We start from the raw sequence: 10,608 nt of genomic DNA, 5'->3' as shown, positions 1-10,608 counted from the left end.
CAAGGAAGTGCGTCCAGGCAAAAAAAACGATTCGCCCCCCTGACTGCTGGGACCCACCAGCTACATCTTCGCAGGCAAGGAAGTGCCTGACAGTCGGGACCCACCTGGTCGAAGCGTACATAGCTTTGTCATTCTGGTCGCGAACGTGTACGTACATATATACTGGTGGATGTAGAGGCACGCACGTGTCGTAGTAGAGGCACGCACGTAGCATGTACACGTACGTACAACGGCCAGGGTGCAAGAAAGAAAATACGACCACGTATGTGTACATATGGGAGGCGTCTCGAACACCTACTCGCGCATACGTACGGCGAGGGCTTGTGTACATGGCTGGGTCGAAACGAAAAAATAGCGTCGCCGTCGTGTTCATGGGGAGGCAACGGAATGTGTCGTGTTCATCGGGAGGCAACAAAATGCGTGGGAGCCAACCGGCTGGGTCAGAACGGAATGTGTGGTCGTGTTCATCGGGAGGGCTTGGACGGAACGGGCGATGGAAATGAGGCATGGCGTAGCGCACAACAGAGGAAACAGACCTCCTATGGTCAAAACGGGGGTCCTGTTGATCGGGAGGGGTGTGGCGTACCGCAAAACGAAGGAAACAGACCTCCTACGGTCGAAACGGGGGTCCTGTTGATCAGGAGGGGTGTGGCGTACCGCAAAACGGACGAAACGGACCTCCTACGGTCGAAACGGGGGTCATGTTAATCGGGAGGGGTGTGGCGTACCGCAAAACGGACAAAACGGACTTGTGTTGGAGCGCTACGGTCGAAACGGGGGTCCTGTTCATCGGGAGGGGTGCGGCATACCGCAAAACGGGACTGCACGGGATACTGTTCATCTCTACCGTCGACCTCCTCCAGCCTCCACAGGCTACCGTCGACCTCCTCCAGCCTCCACGGGCTCCTGTTCATCCAGCCTCCACTGCGTGCTACTCCACCGGCTACTGCTCAACCACCACTCCAGCATTTACTGTTCATCCAGCCCTCCACCATCTACTGTTCATCCAGCCGTCCACACCACGGGGTCCTGTTCAACCAGCCCTCCACGGCCACCCCTCCACCATCTACTGTTCATCCAGCCCTCCACACCACGGGGTCCTGTTCATCCAGAGGCAACGCCACCGCTCACTGTTCATCCAACCCCCCCGCAATGCTCACAGTTTATCCAATTGATCGGCTTCAGTTAGCAGCAGTAGCGAAGGAATCGCTCCATCGGGTTCAGTTAACAGCCCAACGCCTCGCTAGGGTTCAGTTAGAGCCAACGCCTCGCACGTGTACGAGAGAAACGCGCATCGCTCGGCCCCCGACCTCCCACCATAACCGGCAACTCCCCGAAATTTTCCTCCCCCTCGCTTCTACCACGGTTTTTTCCGTCATGGACGGCCCAAAGAATGTCATGCAGCTGCGTCTCCGGCCCGCCCAGGACGAAAAGCCCATTTTTTGTCATGATTTTTTGTCATAGAAGTAGGAGCCCACCACATCTATGATGATACCGGGTTTTTTCACAATTATCGTCATAGAAGTGTCATACGTATGACAGAAAAAAAAAATTCGTTCGGCCCAAAATGTCACGGATGTGCCTTTTTTTGTAGTGTGGGTTGTTGTCAATCTTGATGGCACTCTCATTGTCGCAGTAGAGAGGCACATTCTTCAGATGGATACCATAGTCCTTGAGAGTTTGCTTCATCCAGAGAAGCTGAGCGTAGCAAGATCAAATAGCAATGTATTCAGATTCAGCAGTGGAGAGAGATACACAGTTCTGCTTCTTTGTAGACCAACATACAAGAGATCGTCCCAGAAAGTGACATGTGCCTGATGTGGACTTGCGATCAACCTTGTCACCAGCATAATCAGCATCTGAGAATCCAACTAGATCAAACTCTGAGCCCTTTGGATACCATAATCCTAGCGTTGGGGTGTAAGCCAAATATCGAAGAATTCGCTCCACAGCTAAGTGATGCGATTCCTCTGGTGCCGCTTGGAATCGGACAGACATGCAAAGACTAAGCATTATATCTGGCCTAGATGCACATAAGTAAAGCAAAGAACCAATCATGGAGTGGTATACCTTTTGATCTAACTCTTTACCATTGTCGTCGGGACCCAGATAACTTTTGGTTGGCATTGGCGTCATGTATCCTTTGCAGTCTTGCATTCCAAACTTCTTCAGGCAGTCTTTGAGGTATTTTTCTTGATATATGAAGATGTTGTTGCGTTGCTGACGGATTTGGAGACCCAGAAAGAACTTCAGCTCACCCATCATGGACATATGATATTGCTCTTGCATCATGTGAGCAAACTCATCACTGTATTTCTTGTTGGTGTAGCCGAAGGTAATGTCATCCACATAGATTTGGCACACAAACAGTTCACCATCATATGTCTTCGTGAAGAGTGTAGGATCTAGTGAACTAGGTTTGAAGCCTTTGCTCTTCAAGAAGTCTTTGAGCGTATCATACCAAGATCGAGGGGCTTGTTTGAGGCCATACAGTGCCTTGTTGAGCTTGTATACCATATCATGATGTTTTGGATCTTCAAAGCCAGGAGGTTGTGCGACATATACTTCTTCTTCTATCTTTCCATTGAGAAACGCACTCTTCACATCCATTTGATACAGAAGGATGTTGTGATGATTTGCATAGGCTAGCAGTATGCGAATGGCTTCAAGCCTTGCCACCGAAGCAAATGTTTCGTCGAAGTCAATTCCTTCCACTTGAGTGTAACTTTGTGCAACGAGACGAGCCTTGTTTCTGACCACTTGACCATTCTCATCTTGCTTGTTGCGATATATCCATTTGGTGCCAATGATATTGTGCTTCCGAGGATCAGGATGCTTGACCAATTCCCATACATTATTCAGCTCGAACTGTTGAAGCTCTTCTTGCATAGCTTGAATCCATTCAGATTCCATGAAGGCTTCATCGACTTTCTTGGGTTCAGAGATTGAGACGAATGCAAAATGCCCACAGAAGTTAGTTAGTTGTGTTGCTCTTTGAGTTGCTTTTGAACGAGTGAGTGGACCAGGTGCATTCAAGCTGTCAATTATCTTCTCAATCTGAACTTCATTTGCAACACGAGGATGAACAGGACGAAGATTTTGCTCTTGCTGATCAATCTCATCAATTGGGGGATTGTCTTCGGGCTGAGCATTGTCTTCATGTTGATTAGGTGCAGAAATGATAAGCTATTCTTTAGTCTGATTCTCAGAAGGTATGATCTCTCCAATTCCCATATGCTTGATTGATTCACTTGGAGGTACTTCATCCAGCACATTTGGCAGGTGCTCTCTTTGCGAGCCGTTAGTCTCATCGAACCGCACATCCACAGTTTCAACACTTTATAGTGAAAGAGGTTGAAGACTCTGTAGGAGTGCGAATCCTTTCCATAACCAAGCATAAAACCTTCATGTGCTTTCGGTGCAAATTTTGACATGTGATGTGGATCCTTGATCCAGCACCTAGCACCAAATACTCTGAAGTAGCTTACATTTGGCTTCTTACCAGTTAGGAGTTCATAAGACGTTTTCTTCAGAAGATTGTGAAGATAGACACGGTTGGTGATGTAGCAAGCAGTATCAATGGCTTCAGGCCAGAACTTTCGTGGAGTCTTGTACACATCAATCATCGTTCGAGCCATCTCAATGAGAGTTCTGTTCTTGCGCTCTGCGATGCCATTCTGCTGAGGTGTATAAGGAGCAGAGACCTCATGAGTGATATGTAGGGGAACGTAGTAATTTGAAAAAAAATCCTACGCACATGCAAGATCATGGTGATGCATAGCAACGAGAGGGGAGAGTGTCGTCCACGTACCATCGTAGGCCGAAAGCGGAAGCGTTAGAACAACGCGGTTGATGTAGTCGTACGTCTTCACGGCCCGACCGATCAAGCACCGAAAGCATGACACCTCCGAGTTCTAGCACACGTTCAGCTCGATGACGTCCCTCGAACTCCGATCCAGCCGATTGTCGGGGGAGAGTTCCGTCAGCACGACGGCGTGGTGACGATGTTGATGTTCTACCGTCGCAGGGCTTCACCTAAGCACCACTACAATATTATCGAGGAGGACTATGGTGGAGGGGGGCACCGCACACAGCTAAGAGATCAATGATCTGTTGTTGTGTCTCTAGAGGTGCCCCCTGCCCCCATATATAAAGAAGCAACGGGGGAGGGGGCGGCCGGCCAGGGAGGAGGCACGCCAAGGGGGTAGTCCTACTTTCCTTATAGGAGTAGGAGAAGGGAAGGAAAAAGTAGAAGTAAGGAAGGGGGCGTCCCCCTCCCTAGTCCAATTCGGACTAGTCCATGGGGAGGGGTGTGGCCACCCTTTGGGGCCTTTCTCTCCTTTCCAGTATGGCCCATTAAGGCCCAATACGAATTCCCGTAACTCCCGGTACTCCGAAAAATACCCGAATCACTCAGAACCTTTCCGATGTCCGAATATAGTCGTCCAGTATATCGATCTTTACGTCTTGACCATTTCGAGACTCCTCTTCATGTCCCCGATCTCATCCGGGACTCCAAACTCCTTTGGTACAACAAAACACATAAACTCATAATATAACCGTTGTTGAACTTTAAGCGTGCGGACCCTATGGGTTCAAGAACTATGTAGACATGACCAAGACACGTCTCAGGTCAATAACCAATAGCGGAACCTGGATGCTCATATTGGCTCCCACATATTCTACGAGGATCTTTATCGGTCAAACCGCATAATAACATACGTTGTTCCCTTTGTCATCGGTATGTTACTTGCCTGAGATTCGATCGTCGGTATCTCAATACCTAGTTCGGTCTCATTACCGGCAAGTCTCTTTACTCTTTTTGTAATGCATCATCCCGCAACTAACTCATTAGCTACATTTCTTCCAAGGCTTATAGTGATGTGCATTACCGAGAGGGCCCAGAGATACCTCTCCGACAATCGGAGTGACAAATCCTAATCTCGAAATATGCCAACTCAACATGTACCTTCGGAGACACCTGTAGAGCTCCTTTATAATCACCCAATTACGTTGTGACGTTTGGTAGCACACAAAGTGTTCCTCCGATAAACGGGAGTTGCATAATTTCATAGTTGTAGGAACATGTATAAGTCATGAAGAAAGCAATAGCAACATACTAAACGATCAAGTGCTAAGCTAACGGAATAGGTCAAGTCAATCACATCATTCTCTAATGATGTGATCCCGTTAATCAAATGACAACTCATGTCTATGGCTAGGAAACTTAACCATCTTTGATTCAACGAGCTAGTCAAGTAGAGGCATACTAGTGACATTATGTTTGTCTATGTATTCACACATGTATTATGTTTCCGATTAATACAATTCTAGCATGAATAATCAACATTTATCTTGAAATAAGGAAATAAATAATAACTTTATTATTGCCTCTAGGGCATATTTCCTTCAGTCTCCCACTTGCACTAGAGTCAATAATCTAGTTCACATCATCATGTGATTTAACACCAATATTCACATCTGTATGTGATTAACATCCATAGTTGACGTCGTCATGTGACCAACACCCAAAGGGTACTAAGTTATGATCATGTTTTGCTCATGAGAGAAGTTTAGTCAACGGATCTGTCACATTCAGAGTCGTATGTATTTTGCAAATATTCTATGTCTACAATGCTCTGCAGGGAGCTACTCTAGCTAATTGCTCCCACTTTCAATATATATCCACATTGAGACTAAGAGTCATCTGGATCAGTGTCAAAACTTTCATCGACGTAACCCTTTATGATGAACCCCTTGTCACCTCCATAATCGTGAAACATATCTTTATTCCACTAAGGATAATTTTGACCAATGTCCAGTGATCTACTCCTAGATCACTATTGTACTCCCTTGCCAAACCAGGGCAGAGTATACAATAGGTCTGGTCCATAGCATGGCATACTTTTATAGAACCTATGACTGAGGCATAGGGAATGACTTTCATTCTCTTTCTATTTTCTGCCGTGGTCGGGATTTTAGTCTTACTCAATTTCACACCTTTGCAACATAGGCAAGAACTCTTTCTTTGACTATTCCATTTTGAACTACTTCAAAATCTTGTCAAGGTATGTACTCATTGAAAATCTTATCAAGCGTCTTGATCTATGTCAATAGATCTTGATGCTCAATATGTAAGTAGCTTTACTGAGGTCTTTCTTTTAAAGAACTCCTTTCAAACACTTCTTTATGCTTTCCAGAAAAACTCTACATCATTTCTGATCAACAATATGTCACTCACATATACTTATCAGAAAATTTGTAGTGCTCCCACTCACTTTATTGTAAATACAGGCTTCACTGCAAGTCCGTATGAAACTATATGCTTTGATCATCTTATCAAAGCGTATATTCCAACTCCGAGATGCTTGCACCAGTCCATAGATGGATCGCTGGAGCTTGCACAATTTTGTTAGCACCTTTAGGATTGACAAAATCTTCTGGTTGCATCATATACAACTCTTCTTTAAGAAAACCATTAAGGAATGCAGTTTTGACATCCATTTGCCAGATTTCATAAAATGTGGTAATTGCTAACATGATTCGGATAGACTTAAGCATCTATACGAGTGAGAAATTATCATCGTATTCAACACCTTGAACTTTGTCGAAAAACTTTTTGCGACAAGTCGAGCTTTGTAGATAGTAACACTACTATCAGCATTTGTCTACCTCTTGAAGATCCATCTATTTTTTATGGCTTGTCGATCATCGGGAAAGTCCACCAAAGTCCACACTTTGTTCTCATACATGGATCCCATCTCAGATTTCATGGCTTCAAGCCATTTCGCGGAATCTGGGCTCATCATCGCTTCGTCATAGTTCGTAGGTTCATCATGGTCTAGTAACATGACTTTCAGAACAGGATTACCGTACCACTCTGGTGCGGACCGTACACTGGAAGACCTACGAGGTTCTGTAGTAACTTGATCTAAAGTTTCATGATAATCATCATTAGCTAACTCACTAATTGGTGTAGGAATCACTGGAACTAATTTCTATGATTAACTACTTTCCAATTTGGGAGAAGGTACAATTACCTTATCAAGCTCTACTTTCCTCCCACTCACTTATTTCGAGAGAAAATCCTTCTCTAGAAAGGATCCATCTTAGCAACGAATATCTTGCCTTCGGATCTGTGATAGAAGGTGTACCCAATAGTTTCCTTTGGGTATTCTATGAAGACGCACTTCTCTAATTTGGGTTTGAGCTTATCAGGTTGAAACTTTTTCACATAAGTATCGCAGCTCCAAACTTTAAGAAACGACAACTTTGGTTTCTTGCCAAACCATAGTTCATAAGTCGTCATCTCAACGGATTTTGATGGTGCCCTATTTAACGTGAAGGCAACTATCTCTAATGCATAACCCCAAAACGATATTGGTAAATCGGTAAGAGACATCATTGATCACACCATATCAAATGAAGTGCGGTTATGATGTTCTGACACACCATTACGCTGTGGTGTTCCAGGTGGCATGAGTTTGTGAAACTATTCCACATTTATTTTAACTGAAGGCGAAACTCGTAACTCAAATATTTATCTCCACGATCAGATCATAGAAACATTGTTTTCTTGTTACAATGATTTTCCACTTCACTCTGAAATTCTTTGAACCTTTCAACTGTTTCAGACTTATGTTTCATCAAGTAGATATACCCATATCCGCTCAAATCATCTGTGAAGGTCAGAAAATAACGATACCCGCCACGAGCCTTAATACTCATTGGTCTGCATACATCACTATGTATTATTTCCAACAAGTCAGTAGCTCGTTCCATTGTTCCGAAGAACGGAGTTTTAGTCATCTTGCCCAAAAGGAACGGTTCACAAGCATCAAATGATTCATAACCAAGTGATTCCGGAAATCCATCTTTATGGAGTTTCTTCATGCGCTTTACACTGATATAACCCAAACGGCAGTGCCACAAATAAGTTGCACTATCATTATTAACTTTGCATCTTTTGGCATCAATATTATGAATATGTGTATCACTACGATTGAGATCCAACAAACTATTTTCATTTGGTGTATGACCATTGAAGGTTTTATTCATGTAAACAGAACAACAATTATTCTCTAACTTTAAATGAATAACCGTATTGCAATAAACATGATCAAATCATATTCATGCTCAATGCAAACGCCAAATAACTTTTATTTAGGTTTAACACTAATCCTGAAAGTATAGGGAGTGTGTGATGATGATTATATCAATCTTGGAACTACTTCCAACACTCATCGTCACTTCCCCTCAACTAGTCTCTGTTTATTCTGTAACTCCTATTTCGAGTTACTAATCTTAGAAACCGAACAAGTATCAAATACTCAGGGGCTACTATAAATACTAGTAAGGCACACATCAATAACCTGTATATCAAATATACCCTTGTTCACTTTGCCATCCTACTTATTCACTAAATATTCAGGGAATTTCCACTTCCATTGACCATTTCCTTTGCAGTAGAAGCACTCAGTTTCAGGCTTTGGTCCAGCTTTGGGCTTCTTCACGGGAGTGACAACTTGCTTGCCATTCTACTTGAAGTTCCCTTTCTTTCCCTTTGCCCTTTTCTTGAAACTAGTGGTCTTGTCAATCATCAACACTTGATGCTCTTTGTTGATTTCTACCTTCGTCGATTTCAACATCACGAAGAGCTCGGGAACCGTTTTCGTCATCCCTTGCATACTATAGTTCATCACGAAGTTCTAGTAACTTGGTGATGGTGACTAGAGAACTCTATCAATCACTATCTTATCTGGAAGATTAACTCCCACTTGATTCAAGCGATTGTAGTACCCAAACAATCTGAGCACATGCTCACTAGTTGAGCGATTCTCCTCCATCTTTTAGCTATAGAACTTGTTGGAGACTTCATATCTCTCAACTCAGGTATTTGCTTGAAATACTAACTTCAATTCCTGGAACATCTCATATGGTCCATGACGTTCAAAACGTCTTTGAAGTCCCGATTCTAAGCCGTTAAGCATGGTGCACTAAACTATCAAGTAGTCATCATATTGAGCTTGTCAAACGTTCATAACGTCTGCATCTGCTCCTGCAATAGGTCTGTCACCTAGCGGTGCATTAAGGACATAATTCTTCTGTGCAGCAATGAGGATAAACCTCAGATCACGGATCCAATCCGCATCATTGCTACTAACATCTTTCAACATAATTTTTTCTCTAGGAACATATCAAAATAAACATCTGGAAGCAACAGCGCGAGCTATCGATCTACAACATGATTTGCAGAATACTATCAGGACTAAGTTCATGATAAATTAAAGTTCAATTAATCATATTACTTAAGAACTCCCACTTAGATAGACATCCCTCTAATCATCTAAGTAATCACGTGATCCAAATCAACTAAACCATGTCCGATCATCACGTGAGATGGAGTAGTTTTCAATGGTGAACATCACTATGTAGATCATATCTACTATATGATTCATGCTTGACCTTTCAGTCTCAGTGTTCCGAGGCCATATCTGTATATGCTAGGCTCGTCATGTTGAACCTAAGTATTCCGCGTGTGCAACTGTTTTGCACCCGTTGTATTTGAACGTAGAGCCTATCACACCCGATCATCACGTGGTGTCTCAGCACGAAGAACTTTTGCAACGGTGTATACTCAGGGAGAACACTTATACCTTGAAATTTTAGTAAGGGATCATCTTATAAAGCTACCGCCAAACTAAGCAAAATAAGATGTATAAAATATAAACATCATATGCAATCAAAATATGTGACATGATATGGCCATGATCATCTTGCGCCTTTGATCTCCATCTCCAAAGTACTGTCATTATCTCTATCATCACCGGCACGACACCATGATGTCCATCATCTTGATCTATATCAATGTGTCGTCACATGGTCGTCTCGCCAACTATTGCTTTTGCAACTATTGCTATCGCATAGCGATAAAGTAAAGCAATTATTTGGCGCTCGCATCTTATGCAATAAATAGACAACCATAAGACTTCTTCCAGTTGCCGATAACTTCAACAAAACATGATCGTCTCATACAACAACTTATATCTCATCATGTCTTAACCATATCACATCACAACATGCCCTGCAAAAACAAGTTAGACGTCCTCTACTTTGTTGTTGCAAGTTTTACGTGGCTGCTATGGGCTAAGCAAGAACCGTTCTTACCTACGCATCAAAACCACAACGATAGTTTGTCAAGTTAGTGATGTTTTAACCTTCTCAAGGACCGGGCATAGCCACACTCGGTTCAACTAAAGTTGGAGAAACTGACACCCGCCAGCCACCTGTGTGCAAAGCACGTTAGTAGAACCAGTCTCGCGTAAGCGTACGCGTAATGTCGGTCCGGGCCGCTTCATCCAACAATACCGCCGAACCAAAGTATGAGATGCTGGTAAGCAGTATGACTGGTATCGCCCACAACTCACTTGTGTTCTACTCGTGCATATAACATCAACGCATAAAACCTAGGCTCAGATGCCACTGTAGGGGAACGTAGTAATTTCAAAAAAATTCCTACGCACACGCAAGATCATTGTGATGCATAGCAAAGAGAGGGGAGAGTGTCATCCACGTACCCTCGTAGACCAAAAGCGGAAGCGTTAGAAC

This window comes from Triticum dicoccoides, chromosome 6B (assembly GCF_002162155.2).
Source record: "Triticum dicoccoides isolate Atlit2015 ecotype Zavitan chromosome 6B, WEW_v2.0, whole genome shotgun sequence".
Classification (NCBI taxonomy): domain Eukaryota; kingdom Viridiplantae; phylum Streptophyta; class Magnoliopsida; order Poales; family Poaceae; genus Triticum; species Triticum dicoccoides.
This window is presented reverse-complemented; position numbering follows the sequence as displayed.